We start from the raw sequence: 16227 nt of genomic DNA, 5'->3' as shown, positions 1-16227 counted from the left end.
GGTGTCTTAGATATGTTAACTGAATGTCTTTGAGATTTAAGTGACTTGGTTTTCATAGTTATGCTAGATGGTCTGGTTTTGTGTGCAAGCATATCTTCCTAGGTGTGCTGCTGCAGACCAGCTGAGTTGAAATGTTGTTAAAGCAGTTTCAAAAGTTGAACCTTTTAACTTGATTGTAGTTGCTGTAAATTTGAGAACTAGTGTTAAACATGAGTCACTGCAAACATGCCCTACCTCCAAGGCTTTGAACTTGTGCATCTGCTCATGCCAACTGTACACTGTCATTATCCTGAGTACTGCAAGCCAGGCTGGCTCCTGTAAGGGAGGGGAGACAGGGCTGGGTACAGAGGGCTGCTGCTCTTTTCAGATGGGCACTCTGGAGATGCAGGGCAAGGCTCTAAGGTCAGACTGCAACCCATTTCAGGGTGTTACTGACCCTGAGCTGCTTTGTGGGGAGGAGGTTGTCCTCAGTTGAGCTAGTGTAAACACCAATTGCCCTTTTGAGGATAAAGGGTGAGGTGAAACCTAGATTAATTCAGCCCATGCTTCTCTCTAAGTGATTTCAGCTCAGCCAGGGCAGAGATGGGTGTTTGGAAGCTGCCACTTAGAGGCAAAAATGAGCTAGTTAGCTTTAGTCACCTGACTCTTGGCCCCTGCACCAGTTCCCCCATGAACCTAAAACTGATCATATAGTCAATTAAAACATGAAAAATATTTTTTTCCAAATGACCTGGCTTGCAAGCTCAGGTACTTCTCTGGGTCTGAGCTCAAGATTGCATCAAGTGGTCTGTTCTCCAGAGTGGCTGTGTGTGTGCTTGCTGGGTAGAAGCATCACATTATTAACATGCAGGAGCAGCATTTTCCATAAGTGATGCTAACTCAGAGCATCAGACCCTTGGAAAGAACAGCCTTTGCAGCTCATGCAGATGCACCTGCTCAACAGCTCTACCCACTGCAAAAACACAGCTTTGATGGAGGGAGTGTGATGAGAGGTTGGTGCAGAGCTCCTTGGTATGCAGCTTTATGTAGGTTTGCATAGATAGCTGAAGCTTTCTTTTGTAAAGGCTGCAGTATTTCTAAGGCTGTGATTGCAGGCTGTCACTTAGCTGAAGAGATGATTCCAGCTGAGGTAAGCTAATTTAATTTTGGTGAGAGAAGGCTGAGTGAACATTTCAGATGAGTTTTTTTTTTCTTTTAATACAGCTTTGTGTGTGTTTCAAGGTTAATTGGGTGGGGGAGAGGAGATAATCTGTAAGAGTTTTCCTCTGTACTGGGTGTTCCTGTATTTGACAGGACTTTTCTGTACAAAGCTTGTGAGAGCAGGGAAGAGAAAGTGGTGCAAGAGACAACCGGTTGGTTCTGTATATTTAGATTCCCCCATGCTGTGCTTCATGTCACTGTTCACAGACGCTTGGCAAATAGCTGGTTTTGCTTCTTGTAATCAGAGAGTGTTCATTTAGTGGTGCCTCTCCTCAACACAGCGTTGTTACTGCGCTCACAGCAATTACCTAATGGAAGGAGTTGCCTGAAAACTTGTCTATTTTTTTCTAGCTATATCAGCTGGACTAATAAAAACATTTCTCTCTCTATGCATCTTGTTTCTCCTATGTTCTTAACCCATCTGAGCTGTTATGTGTGTCTGCTCTCAGTCCCTGCAGTCTGAGACAGCTCCTGTAGCTGGCTAAACAATTGTGTTCAAAGCAGCAAGCCAGTCTTTAATGCCTTCATCCAACTAGAAAATACTTCTTTTTAATTGGTTTTCTTTCCCACCCACTACCTTTGCTGTGTTCCCTCGTGTTGCTGCCATGCGACCGTGCTTTTGTTTCGGCTTGTACAAAGCAATTGCAAATATTTCAGAGGAAGAATGTGTCCTGGCAAAAGCTGGGCACTGTGACCAACCCCAGGTGGGACCTGCTAAAAACCTCTGATCAAGAGAGGAATTAAAGCTCCTGCCCCCTCAACTTAAAAGCTTATTTTGGTCTTTGGCATTACTCACCCTTGTGCCCTGGGTGCCCATCTTGGATTGTATGGAGCAGCAGGGCACCCCAAATGCTGGCAGGTGCTGGCAGGCTGCCATGGGAGCAGGGTGCCTGCCTTAAACCCAGGGGAGGAGAGGAAGGTTATCAGTCAGCGCTGTGCTTTATCCAGGGAGCCTGCAGTTAACCATGTGTGTCCTGTAGCTTTTGGAAAGGAGCCGTGTGGCTCCTGCTCTCATCACACCCCACGGTGATGGCAGTGTCCTCACCAGGCCTGGAGTGGGGACAGCAGTGCTGGGGGAGGAGAAGGGCAGGAGCCCTGTGGGTCATCTTTGGGCTTTCCTGTGACATTCCAGCTGAGCTTTTGTCCCCCACAGACTGGGCAGCAGGGATGGGCACTGCCATCCTACTGCTGTGAGGCAGCCCCTCGTGTTGTCCTGTTTCACTGCCCCTGCTCCTACAGGCTGGCACATTGTCCCTTGGGTGCTGTGAGACACGCACCACTTCTATAATGTTTTGAAGAGAAATTTCTGTTTCTCATTACATTTTCCTCCTAACTGTTTCTGCTTCCCTGAGGGAGCAGCTGCCCAGCCCTGGCTGCTGTGGTGCCAAGCCTTGCCTCTGGACACGCGTGGCACAGCCAGCACGCTGCCTGCTGGCACCCCAGGGTCCTTGCTCAAGAAATGAAGCTGCTTGGGAAACCATTTGCCTCTTGTGTTACCCTCACTGGCAGTGTAAATGCTCCTTATCCCACTTCAGTGCTATCTGCTGGAAAATGATTCACGGTGTCTCACCCTGCTGTGGGCTCAGCACAGTCCTGGGCTCTGGGCCCTGGTGTGGGAGGCTCCCAGCCCTCAGTGAAGTGGCCAAGCTCCCTGCACGCCCTTTGTGCCTCTGGCCAGATGAGGGGACAGGGTGGCTCCTGCTTCCTGAGCAGCTCCAGCAGCTCCAGGCTGGCTCCTGCTTCCTGGGACAAGGTGGCCAAACCGTGTGCCCCCTCTCTCACAAAAACAAGGGATGGAACAAGGTGGTTTTACCTGCTGGATGCCTGGTGAGTGCTCTGCCTGGGGCACAGGAGGCTCCTGCTCCAGTCCTGCTCTCCACAGAGGGTTCTTGCTCAGCTCCAGCCTCAGCCTAGGGCAGGGCAATGCTTTCTTCCAGCTTTCCAGTTTGCTCAGCCTCCACTGCTAGGCCAAGAAGGAAAAGGAAGGTGTTATTGCCTAATGTCTCCAGCACTCACCTGGGAGGGTTTAGGCTCCAGCCTGTCCTCAGATGAGCATTACCATATTTTTACGCAACGTGGAATAACTTGAGCAGAAGGCTTTGAGTGATCTTTGTTCTTTTCTCCACCCACCCACCCACACACAAAAAATGTGGTAGTGTGGTAGGCAAGGCACTCTTCTGAGGATGGAGATGGCATCACAGGCTTTTCATCTCCTGTTTGCTTTGCTTTTCCCCCGGGGAAGCAGCAGGCCAGCAGGCTCCTTTGGCTGCTCCACATTCCTCTGGCTAGTCTGCCTTCCCTCCTCCAAAAAACACATAGTTACAAAGCTGGAAATAGCCTGGGAGACATTTTCTCCAGCTCTCCTTCAGTGAGAGAGGGCACTTCCCCACTATCATGGGGCTTTGCTGGGCTTTATTTGTCTGCAGTGCAGGGGGAGCCCAGCCCAGCCATGGAGAACACCCCACAGCCCATGATGAGAAGCTGATCACAACAGGGCCTCTTGCTTTGCTTGGCCTTCTTCCCCTGGTCATAACATGATAGATTTATTTTCTTACACAGGAATCAAACAAGCCCCTGACCAGCTGCCATTTTAGGCCCATAGGACTCCCAGTGCCCCAGCACCTCACCAGCCATGAGCCAGAGGCAGCTCTTCACCACTGGGCTTCCCCACCTTCTGAAACACCATCTGGGTGCTGTTCTTGTCCAAACACTGCACAGAGCCAGGCTGAGTGTGCCAGGTGAGAAGTAGTACCTGCTACACCTACAGTGTGAGCCTAGTGATCAAACTGGCATCGTGAGCTCAGCCTGGGATTGACAATTATCAGGGAAATTCTGCAGTATCAGACAGGGTAAAAATAAACTCTCAGGCATCAAAACCTACCAAAGATTTTTGTTTTTCTCCTTCAGCCTGTGAGTAAGACTCTGAGAAATCATTTATATATACATATTCACATACATAGATATATATATATATGAATTAAACTTTTAAAAGGGCAGAATGCCTCATGCTCAACACCCAGGAAAAAGGCTAGAAAAATGTTAATGTTAAAGTTTTTAATGAATGTGAAAAGTTCAGCTAAAAATACAGAAGAATGGGCAACCCTGAGCTTTCTTCAATGCAATTTTAGAATAAAACCAGAACTGAAGTTTAATTTACCAAATACATGCAAGTCCAGATCTTTGCAAAGACCTCAGTTTTTCTGTGTTTTGTGTAGGTGGGTGTGAGGTTTGGCTGACAGCTGCAGTCTGGTTGCTTTTTCCACATCCATTATTGATGACCAGAGAGTGAAATTTGAGAATAACCTGGAAGACCTTGGAAGTGTCAGCTTATATATTTGCAGTGACTTATTGTGATGTTGTTGGATGGCAGCACTCAAGCACAGCAAAGCTTTCCTGGATTACATGGGAAAGAGTGAGACTGGAAACTGACTGAATTAACTCACCTGAAACCCCATGCCTAGTCCAGCAGAGCACTGAGCACATACACCAAGGACAGGTTTGCTGAGGTGTAAAAAGTGTCTGCTTGCAGTTCAAATGCTGCTGCACATCCAAACTGCAGCAAAGCTGGAGGGTTCAGATCTAGTGGCAGCTCTGCCCGTGGCAGCTGATGGAGGTTGGGCACTGTCCTTGGCACAGAGGTGACTTCTCCTGCTGCCATGTCCCAGCTGGCCAGGGACAGGCTGGAGGAATGAGATGCCAACGGGGTGGCTTTGGGGCACAGCTGGTGAAGCCATTTCAGGCAGGGAACCTGGTGTTTCACTGAGGCCTCGTGGTTGGCCCACAGAAACTGGCCAGTCTCCCTGCAGGCTGTGGTGAAATCCCCTGAATCATCACTAATCCCTGGTGGAGCTGACAGCATTCCCAGGCTGGCGGGCACAGGGTGCAGCAGTTCCTGGGAACCCAGCACAGCCATCCCATGGCTCAGGTGCCAGCCCAGAGGCTGTGATGGAGCCAGTGACTGAGAATGTCAGCCTGAGAGGCTGCAGTGGGAATGGACACAGGAGGGCCATGGAACCACCCTGCTCCCTGAGCCAGTGGGCTGTTGAGCAGGGGACGTGGAGACAGCATTGTCTGGGATTGTTGCTGTAACAGCCTCCAAGCTGGAACTTGTCTGGGGAGAGATGGCTCCAGAAATACTTGTGGGAATATGCACGAGAAGAGGATTGCGATGGCTGGCCCTGAAGTTTCAGCTCCTCTCCATGGGAGACTCATGGCTGGATTTTTGGTTTCTTTTTCCTTTTTTTTTTATAAGCCATTCTTTTAAGGGAAAATGCCATTTGGCATATTGAGGATGCTCTTTCCCTCATGGTTGGAATGGGTACCTACCTCCTTCCCTCTGACTGTGTCCCCCCTTTGCCCCTGTCAGTGCCCCTTCCCCTCCTCCTCCTGGTGGGTGGCACAGGGTGCTCTCTGCTCCCACCAAGGATGGCTGGTGGGGTCCCAGCAGTGACCCAAACCTTGCCTAAGGTGCAGGAAGGGCCATGAGAAATCCAACAGCTCAGCTGTTTCCTACTGCTGAGAGCTTCAGGAGAGGCTTGAGGGTTTCCTAGAGCTGTCCTGGAGAGCTCTCCAAGGAAAGCTGAGGAGGGAATGCAAGGCCAGGCGTGCATGGCCACATGTGCAGGGGCTGCAGTGTGCCCAGCTGCCCCAGTGCTCACCTTCTGTGCCCACCAGGTGCTTGGACACCTCCCAAATCTGCCTGTGGATCTCCAGAGGCTGATCCCTACCCACAGTAGTGCTCACAGCATCCCACAGTGTCCATGCTTCCCACCTCCCAGCTCTTTTGGAAGCCCTGTCCCAGCAGCAGGAGGTGAGTGCTGGGTGGGTGCACCTCCCACAGCCCAAATGTCCTGGCCAGTGGTGACTGCACAAACTGTTTCTCACTGCAAGCCACCTCCTGACTGCATTAAGTGGAAGAGAGCCAGGTAGATGATCATCAGCAGGGCTGCTCCCTGGGCTGTGTGAGAGGCATCTAATGCAGCAGCTGCTGGCAATCACACCTTGCACCTGAGCAGCACCACCTTGTGCAGCAGCTGAGCTGCCACTGCCCATTTACTGCTGAGCTTGCTCCAACTCATTCCCTGGGGTGCTGTGCTGGGCAGGGCTCACCTGGGCACAAGGCTGACCCAGCAAGCAGGGACTGGCCAGCCCAGAGCCCCAGGTTGTGTGTTTTCTGTTACTTGATGGGTTGGCCTTTTTCTCCCCCTGTGTGGGTTTTTTTGGTTTTTTTTTTTTTTTTTTTTTTTTTTTGCAGACTTGTCAGCAGGACAGAGACCTTGCAGCTTTGCATGGGGAGAGCTGCCTTCCTCATATTGCAGGGAGGAGCCTGGGTCACTGTGAGCTGAAATGAGTGTTGAGGACACCCTCAGCATGGGATGGAGACAATCCATCTGTGCCAGACCTGTTCTTTGCTGCAGCAGGGCAGCACCCCTGGCACCAGGGCTGGATGCTGAGTGTGTCAGCAGGGAAGGGTCCCTATAGCAGCACGGGGCTCTGCCCTGGCTCGTGTGCCTCACTTACTGACAAAAACCTAAATTTTGAACAGAATCTGGCCCCAGCCCCATTGGGAATCATCAGTGTGGCTGCAGCAGACACCCATGGAGCATCCATCCTCTCTGTCTACTGCCAGTCACAGATGCTGGGCACCATTTTGTGCTGGTGGTCACTTGTGTCCTCACACAAGCAGCAGGATTGCATATTTTGGGATGCAGCCCTCAGCTGGTGCCCACTGTCACTAAGAGACCCTGTCCCTCTTCTCTCCTGGGGTACCAGGATGTTTCCAGGGATGGAGCACCCCTCCCTGCAGCCCCTCCTGCTCCCTGGAAATGCCTTTGAGTTGACTCAGGTGGCCCTGCTGATTGGGCAAGGGTCTGAGAAGACCCTTGCATGTGGTATAAAATTCAGCTTTAAAAGCAGACTGAGACTTTGTTTTTCCTCACAAGGACTAAAGGATTGTTCCTGTAACAGTATTTATGAGAGATTACACCAAGAGGTGGGTCAGCTGAAGAGGCAGGTGGCCAGTGTATCTTTTCCAAATACTTTTATATAAATCAGTGTCAAAAGCAGCAATGACATGTTTTTGTGGTTAGTGTATGTTCTCCATCAGCCTGGACTTTCCTGTACAACATTCTTCTCTTTAAGATAATTTCCACTGCCATTGGCATGGCCACATGGAGGTTGTTTTCATACAACTTAGTTCAAGAATGAAACCTGCACCAAGAACAACTTCCTCAGAGATCCATAATCTTCTATAGGAGTTGTTTCAAGTCTCATCTGACTTGCCTTTCATTTCTGTTTATTCACTTTCAGTTAAAGCCAGCCCTGAGCAGGGACCACCAAAACCAGAGATGAGATTACCTAAAAGGGATTTAGAATATATGCATCAATAAGATACAGAGAAACAATGAAATACATTTATTAACCCAAGAGCTATTTGAGCCTGAATGGACATGGGAAACACTTATTAAAAAGACTCAGAAAATGAGCAAGTGAGGTAAAACAATTTTTAGATACTAAGAAACATCTGCCAGTGAGGGGGGAAACACTGTTGTCTGCCTGTGCTTTTAGTCCCATGACACTTCCACCATTAAACTTTAATAATCCTCCCTTCTGATTTCTGTGTGGGTCATTTAGAATTACTTAAGACTGAGCTCAGGGGAAAACCTAATAAGCCAACCACTAATCTTTGAACTTGGCATAATTCTCTCCTTGCTATTTCTCAACATGTTCTGTCCTGTCCTGCCACCCCCTGAGAAAGCCCTGGAGTGCTGGCAGAGGTGGCCAGTCCAGGCTCACACTGGCACCCAGGACATTGTGGCTGGGGACAAGGGGCTGCAGTTTCCAAACAAACTGTCCTGGGAGAGATTTTGGCACTTGGAAATGAACCTCTCAGAAAGGGTAACCTGTGGTGAGAGGCTATTGCCAAGCCACACTGAGACTGGGATCTTTGGAAAGCAGCACAAGGAAATTAGATATATATGTATTTGTTTTAAGCATTGGCACTATGCTCTGCATGAAGCATGAGGCTAAAATATGTTTTAGATGCAGATGAGAGCTTGACAGCATTTTCTCTCCATTCCTAAGTAGAAAAACCTCCTGCCACACACCTGCCTCACACATGTGAGGGGACATGATGCTGACCTAGGTGAAGGAAATCCCAAAGTCTGTCTTGGAAAAGAAAACAAGATTGCTCCTTCATCTTATGCCAGGCTTAGTGCTAACAGTACCTTGTTCTTCTGTAATGTTGCATTTAGCAAAGCATCATTCAGGCTTTTAACCAGCCCTTGGAGAGCATCTCAGCCCCATCTCGCAGCAGGAGAAAGCTGCTTTGCTGAGGCTGGGGACAGGGTGACAAAAGTGGCTTTTGGACATGATCCTCTGCTGTGGACCTGACCCTCTGCTGTGCTGCTCATCCTCTTCAGAGGTGAAGGTTAACCTGGCCACTCTTCTTCTCCAGATGGAACACAGAGAAAAGAGAAAAAATCCTGGTTTGAGATACAGAATCCTCCTTTAGCTGAGTGTCTTTTTCACATACAAACTTACCCACAGTGCTGGGCAAGGATTTCAACCAAGTATTTTTGTCCCAGCTAGCTGGATTTTATTTATGCCCCTTTTAGTCTGTTCCTTCCTCAAGATTAAAATAAAAACAACAATAAAAGTAAAAATAAAGTACAAAGGTCTCGAGAGAGATCAACCTTTCCTCTCCCTGCTGCCTTTCCTGCAGAAATAGAAAATTCCTTCAGAATTTCTCTTGGGAATGGAAAAGACTGCAAAAAGCACATTATCAAAGGTGAAAAGCCTTGTGGTCCACTTGCAGCTGGACACTTTGGTCCCTCCCACAGGTCACCTCCCACCAGCATGGGAAGAGCATCAAAGGGGACCCTATCCTCCACCCCAGCTCAGGACAGATCCCTGTGCCAATCCAGGTGCTGGCAGCAGTATCACCCTGCTAGAGATGTGGCTGAATCCTTGTCTGCAGCCCCCAGCCTCGTTGTTTCAGGCAGTGGGGTTTATCCTCCAGGTTTTGGCCATTTTGGGGGTGGGACCCTTTGTGCTCCATACCTTGGGATGCTGGTGGTGTCAGGATGGGGCTTTGCTGCCCCAGGAGGGCTCAGAGGCAGCAGGAGAGGCTGCAGAGAGCAGGGGCCACAGCAAGGGTCTGTCCAAAGGAGCCCCAAGAAGGAAAGGGGGTTAAAGCAGGGAAAAGCTGGGGAGAAATCTTAGAGGGTGAGAGTGGGGTCAGAAAGCCAAGGCCAGAAAAGCCAAGGCCAGAGCTGAGGTGCCCTGGCAGGCTGTGTTGCCTGTGTTCTCATGGAAACAGGAGCGATGCCCTCCAGCTTGGCTGTTTCTCAGTTTATTTTTAAGGCAGCTCCTGTTTATGCAGAGGAGCATTCCAGCATCCTCCATCCTGGGGAGGAGCAGGGCAGGGCTGGGGCACAGCAGGGACAGTGTGCTGGCCAGCAATGCCTAATGGGGCACAGGAGGGATCCCCATTAACAGGAGAGCTGCCCCTGTGCTGGCCAGCAATGCTAATGGGGCACAGGAGGGATCCCCATTAATGGGAGAGTGCCCCTGTGCTGGCCAGCAATGCTAATGGGGCACAGCAAGGAGCCCATGAACGGCAGCAGCAGCAGCTGGGGGGCTCTGGCAGGGCAGGGGTGGCTCCTGGCTCTGCTCTGCTCAGAGTCACAGCTGGCAGAGCTCAGGAGCAGAGCTGGTGTCTCTCGACTTCCCCTCTACACTGAGCAGGACAGGCATCCTCTAAATAAAAAGCCTCCCTTGGCCTCTGTGTAGGAAACAGCAGCCTTTGGAGCAGCTGGGTCGAGCAGACACTTCCAAATCAGGGCATCCCAGTCCTGCTGCAGCACTGGCTGTGTGTGAGCACTCTGTGCTCCCTGCCCTGCAAACGGGACCCTGCCTGTTCCTATTAAAGGACATTGTTTAATCTCCAGCTGGGCTGGGCTCACACAGGCTGGAAGCTGCAGCCCAGTAGAATCCTTGGCAAGTATCATCAGGTCTTTTTGGGATGTCAAACAGGCAGGGTGCTGCTGCTACAGCCAAGGGTGCTGAGCCCCCATCCCACTGCCTGTGTGGGGCTTCCTTGGGGCAGCACCCCCTGTGCTGCCCTGGGACAGACCCACACTGCTGTGGGACTGTGACACCTGCAAGGACAGGGATGCTCTGTGAGCCTGGATGTCACTCTGAGGTGACAAGGCCATGGGTCAGCATGGGGGGACATGGCACCCTGAGGGGTGGCAGGACAAGCTCCACCCTGGGGTGACAGGTGAGCACCCACCAGACAGTGTACAGTGAGGGGTCACAGCACACACGTGCACCAGGAGCCCCAGCACCTGGCTGGGTTTGGGCTGGGCTCACTGGGCTTGGCAGGTGAAGGCTGCCATGATCCAACAGTGCCAGCAGGAAGGCACAGTCCTGCCCTGAGCAGGGTTTCATGGCCTCCAGCTGTGCTGCTTTCCAAGCCCAGGCTGACCCCACAGCAGCAGGTTGTGGACAGGACTCCACTTGCCTTTGAAGCTCTATTTCCAGACATTCACCTGCAGGCCACACACCTGGGGCCACCATGAGTCACTGCAATTTGTGACTGACCTGTTTTAAACCACAAATGGTCCCTACTGTCAGCTCAGAGTCCACCAAGCTGAGTGGGGCCAAACCTGACACGCTGTGTCCTGCAAAGGGTTTCTGCTGATGATTTCACCTGAGTTGTAGCTTGGCTCAGAGGTTCACAAAAGCCATGGCTGGTGCTGTCCAGGAGCAGTGAAAGGGGCAAAGACCTCCCTTGCCTTTTCTCACACACCAAAGCATCAAACTTTGCCTTTAGTCCAGGCACATCCAGGTCTGGCTACCAGTGCACTGAGCACCTCCATCCCTCCTGTCTCCTCCTCCCAGCTCCCCAAAGGCAGGGAGGGCTGCAGCCTCATCACAGCAGCAGATGACTTTTTCCACAGAAACAGATGCTCTCTTCAGCCAACACATTGTCATTGTGCTGAGCTTGATCCCACCTATTCTGATTGTCACTGTTGTTATTATTTCCATAACTGTTTTTCCTCCAGACTTCTGGCTCCAGGAACAAATTACTTCAGCCCTTCCCCTCACAGGGCTGTGAGGCTTCAAAAGATGTCTGAAAGACCTGTCTTTCCTGGTGACAAGCGCTCCTTCCTTTGTATTCTCTGGGGACAATGTCTGCAGCATGTCACAGGTAGGGAGGAGCTGCCCAGGAGAGCAGGACTGTGGCTGTGGCCATGGCAGGAGGGACAGAGCTCTGGCAGCCAGCTCAGGAACAGCTCAGGATGGGGCAGGAGGGGAAGGGGTGATGCTCCTGGCTAGCACCAAACCAAAGCTTTGCTTCTTTACCAAAGGAGAAAGCTTCTCTTGAATTCAAGCACATGACAGTCTGAGCAGGAGCCTGTGCTCGGGATTTTTATGGATCACTGTAGGCTAAGAGATTCACAGAACAGCTTGCTGCTTCCTTCAGCAGTGGAAGGGAGGCAGCCACAGTTATCCATCCAGGGAGACTTCTGCATGGATCCCCAGCTCCCTCCCTGGGACATGCACAGGATACCCTGGGTCCAGCTTCAGCCATAGCCAGGGCTGCAATGAGATGCACAGCCCTTTTCAGCAGCTCCAGACAGACACCAGCTCTGTACAGGGAACATCCAAGGGACCTCCTGGCTCCCCAGAGACATCACTGCCTGATCCTTGGAGCTGAATGGATATTTATGGCCTTCAGGAAGGGCAGCAGCAGCTTGAACACAGGACAAGTAACCACAGGGCTGTGGTATTGTGCTTCCTCCTAGCTCTTTCCTGAGTCTTATGACTGTAAAACAAACATGAAGGTCCTCCTTGCATACAGTGAATCCCTTCTCCACAAGAGAAAATTTCAGGATATGAGTGTATCACCTCACTTTGCCAAGAAGAAAATTTGGGACCTTCTCAAACTACTCCACTTACATCTACCAACAGAGAGCTTTTGTTGTCTTACCCGTCAGCCTAGCCATACCCACTGTGGTCAGAAAGAGATCTAACTTGAGCCTTGGGAAAGTCTGACTCCTGCTCTTCCTGCCTTGTGACAGACACTTGTTCAAGCTGCACTACTCCCTCTCTGTGAGAGAGCAGGACCTTCCCTTCCTCTTTTGCACAGGCACCAGTCTTGGCCATGTGGAAGTGCAGCAGAAAAGCATCCAGCCAGCCAAAGAAGAAGTTGGTGTAGCAGCTAGACAAGAAACCAGGGCTCAGAAGTGTCCTGGCCCCAACCCACTGTGTATTCAGAGCAGAACAGAGAAATGAAACCAGCTGAGACAGGAAGAGACTTATTGCTATAATCAGGCAGAGTTTTGTCCTTTACCCTCCAGCTCACCCCTGTCCAGGGCTGCTACCACCCTGCCAGCCAGAGCTCTGTGGCACAGAGTGAGACAGCAGCAGGTCAGGGTGCTACTCTGTGGAAAACCACACCTAGAGAAGGAGGTGCCAGTGGGGCTCATGTTTCTCGTGGGGATCCCCAGGAGCTGCCAGGCTGGATCCTTGCTGCAGGCAGGGCTGACAACTGTGGCACACACTGGTTATGGGTCCCTGTTACAAGCACTGGGAGGAGGAACAAGTGACTGTCCTAAAAACTGACCCAATCCTCCAGCAATGCCTGGGAGAAGTCTGCCAAGGGAAGGAGCTGCTGCTACTCCCTTTTCAAATCCATGGATCTATTCCACCTGCTTGAAAATAGAAACCAAGATTAGATCACCCCAACCTTTCCTCCTCTAGATTTGCCTCCATTTGTGCTCAGTCTCCTGCATCAGGACATGGCCTATTTAGGGACCCCCATCACCCACAAAGACAGATTTTAGTACCTTTCCCTGAATCTCAGCACACTCCAGGATTTTCCACACGGCAGCTGGTGAGTGGGATTGCTGGCAGGCCTTTTTGTCTCCGGTGGCATCAAGGCTGAGCAGGGCTGTGCTCAGGCTCCTACTGGGTTTAACACCTCATTTCCTTTGCTGCCTGCCCCAGAGACATGAGGAAAGGAGGCTCTGTGCCCTTCAGGCCCAACAGCAAGTTGTACAGCACCACAGAAGCACCGGCAGCTATGGGGCTGAAGAACTTGTCTGGGAGCCCAGGTTTGCTGGTGACCCCAGACTCTGCACACACATTAATTTCTAAATGAGCACAAGCAGCTCACTGGGTCCTCCCAAGCCACACAAATAGGGTCTATGAGCTGAAGAAGCTGCTTATAGAGTCACAGAATGATTTGGGTTGGAAGGGACCTTAAAGACCATCTAGTTCCAACTCCTTGCCATGGGTAGGACATCTCCCTTTATACCAGGCTGCTCAAAGCCTCATCCAGCCTGGCTTTGAACTGTTCCAGAGACAGGGCATCCACAGCTGGAGATGGCAACCTTTTCCACAGGCAACCTGTTTTTACACCTCAGCCTCTTGCTCTTGCACCAGAAGCCAGGCTGGAGGGTTCTCTGCAGCCAGGTGGGTGTTCAGTCCCCATTGAGAAGAGACTGAGGCTTAGTTCTCAGCTTGAATGTCGTGCCAGCCTTGGTTAGTCACCATCAGGACTGGGGGTGCCTCTTCTTCTGCATTACACTTCCACACCTACAGCCTGGCTGTGAGGCATCCAGAAAATCCTCCAGCACAGCCAGTGTAACAGGTGCAATCAGCATAACCACAGATTTCAATGCAGCACCGTGCTGATCCAGAGCTTTACTTCCAGGCTTTTGGTTTTTCATTTAGCAGCATGTCTATCTTTGGTTCAGTCCCAATTTAGGACTTGTTTTCATTCCCTGTCTTCCCTGAACTCTGCTGCTAGATCAATGAAACTCAGCTTTGCCATGAAATGTGGAATGCTACTGCTCCCAAGACAGAAAACTGGGAAAAGGCATCATCTGAGTGACAAAAAAGGCAAGGATGAAACATTCTTTATTCTCACATGTTGGAGGACAGAAGGAGAGGGTAAGGTAGAGGTAACAGTAAGTTAATGAGAAATGCTGGATGCTGGTTAAATAAACAGCATGTGTCTGTCCCTATAAACCTTGGCTCTCATCCCTCTGCTTTATTTTTATCCTTGATGAATGCTTTTGTCACTGCCTTTACTTCTACTGCTTTGTAAAGGTGATTCCAAATTTCCCCACTGCTTCAGCAGAATTACCCAGACACAAGATGATCTTTTTTCCTGACTATTTTGCATCATGCAACACCCACCCTGGCAGACCCAGCTTCTAATGTCAGTGGTAGACAGAAAATCGGAGAAGCATCTTTGATATTTTAAGCTGCCCAAGTTATTTGGTGCACAAACCAGAACTCAGCTCCCCTTTGGACCCAGCAGAATTTTCTCCTGTTCCACCAGGATTCACCCCAAGTTCAGCTCTGACCTAAAAAGTGACCTTTAAAGACGAGATGCCTCTTGGCCAGCAGCTCTGGTTCCTGCTGTGAACTGTCACAGTTTTTGGGCTGGTTTCCCAGAGAAACAAGCCTCATGTAGCAGAGTGTGTGTGAGAGCTTGGGCCCATGTTCAGTCAGTCTGTGGCCCCTGGAGCTGTGGCACCTGCAAGTGAGCAAGGTGATGGGTCAGAGAGAAACCTCCCTGCCTGTGCCCTGAGCAGAGCTCAGAGCAGGAATGAGCCCCTGCATGCAGCCCCTGTGGGCTGCAGCCTCCTGCCAAGAGCTGTTTGTTCCAACAGACTGGGACAATATGGGAAACAGTGCATGGGCTCCAGACTCAAATCCACACAAGCAAGGGGCCCTTGGAAGTGGTGCTCACTGAGCTCCTCTTCTGCCACTGGCAAGCTCCACCATGTCTCCCTTTTCACCTTGCAATGTTCATTCATTAATGTCTAAGCGGAGCTAAAGGGCAACAAGGGAGAAAAATGGATGTGGCTTCTCACAGCAACATGGCCAGGACAAGCTTTTCCTTCTGCTGTAGTGAGACCAGGCTGACAGCCCCAGCAGCAGGACAGCCCTGCCCTGCCCATGGGCATCCAGAGGCCTCCCAGCCCCTCACTGGGGTGTTCTGGTGTTGCTCTTTGCTCATCCCTGCACAGACCTCACGTGTTACTGAATGCACCTAATAAAGAGCATTCTAGTGAGGTGGTGGATTCCCTAAAGAGGCCTGCAAAACACCCAGGAACTGAAGCCATCCAGAACTGATGACTCCCTTTCCCCCTATCCTAGGGGCTGCTCTAAATGATAGATTAATTATAGCCTTGATTTTAACTGAGCTAAGCCATCCTGCAGGTCTGGGTTCACTTCCAGCACTGAGGAGATCCCATTGTTCTTGCCTTGCTCTGCACAGCATGGAGATGTTTCAGGGACCCCAGAGCACTTGTACTCTTTCTCCAGCCAGAAAAGCACTCACAGAGCTCTAGAGACTCATGGAGCTCTGACACCACAGGAGACCTTAAAAAGGGACTGTCCCTTGAAGCCAGACGGCTCAGAAGGGCTCAGCCAAGGCTTGTCTCTGGAGATAAAGAGTAAGCAACAAGTTTTGGAAGCCAAGGATAAAGAGGTTCATCAAGGGGTCAGTTAGATAAAACCACTAAAATATATTTGACCTAATAAAGTTACTCTGGTGGCTGCTCCCAGATCAGTGATGAGGAACAGAACTTACCAACAGCAGAACTCTGCTTTTGCTGCTCCCACTGCAGTCACACATGGCAGGGTGAGCCCTGTGCACGCCTCTCACCACAACCAACACTCCAGGAATTGCCTTGGGAGGCTCAGAAAAGGGCTCAGCAGCAGCCCTTGGTTCTGGGACTGCAGGAAGGAGGGGATGAGACACAGGACTCCTTCACAGAACAAGCACTGAGGAGCCTGAAATAAACAGCTTCTCCATTCCCACTTGCCAAGACCAAACACCCCAGTGATAAATATCAGTACCAGTCACTGTTAATCCTACAGCAGCAAAACTTGGATTACAAGACAAGTGAAAGCTGAAGCAAAGTAAGTGATTTGAAAAAAGCTCCTGAGCAAATAAGGAAGTTTCACTTCTTGCCTCCTTGAAGCACATGTGACATG

This window comes from Erithacus rubecula (genome assembly GCF_903797595.1).
Source record: "Erithacus rubecula genome assembly, chromosome: 6".
Lineage (NCBI taxonomy): Eukaryota > Metazoa > Chordata > Aves > Passeriformes > Muscicapidae > Erithacus > Erithacus rubecula.
The sequence above is the reverse complement of the archived record's forward strand: the minus strand, read 5'-3'. Positions refer to the sequence as shown.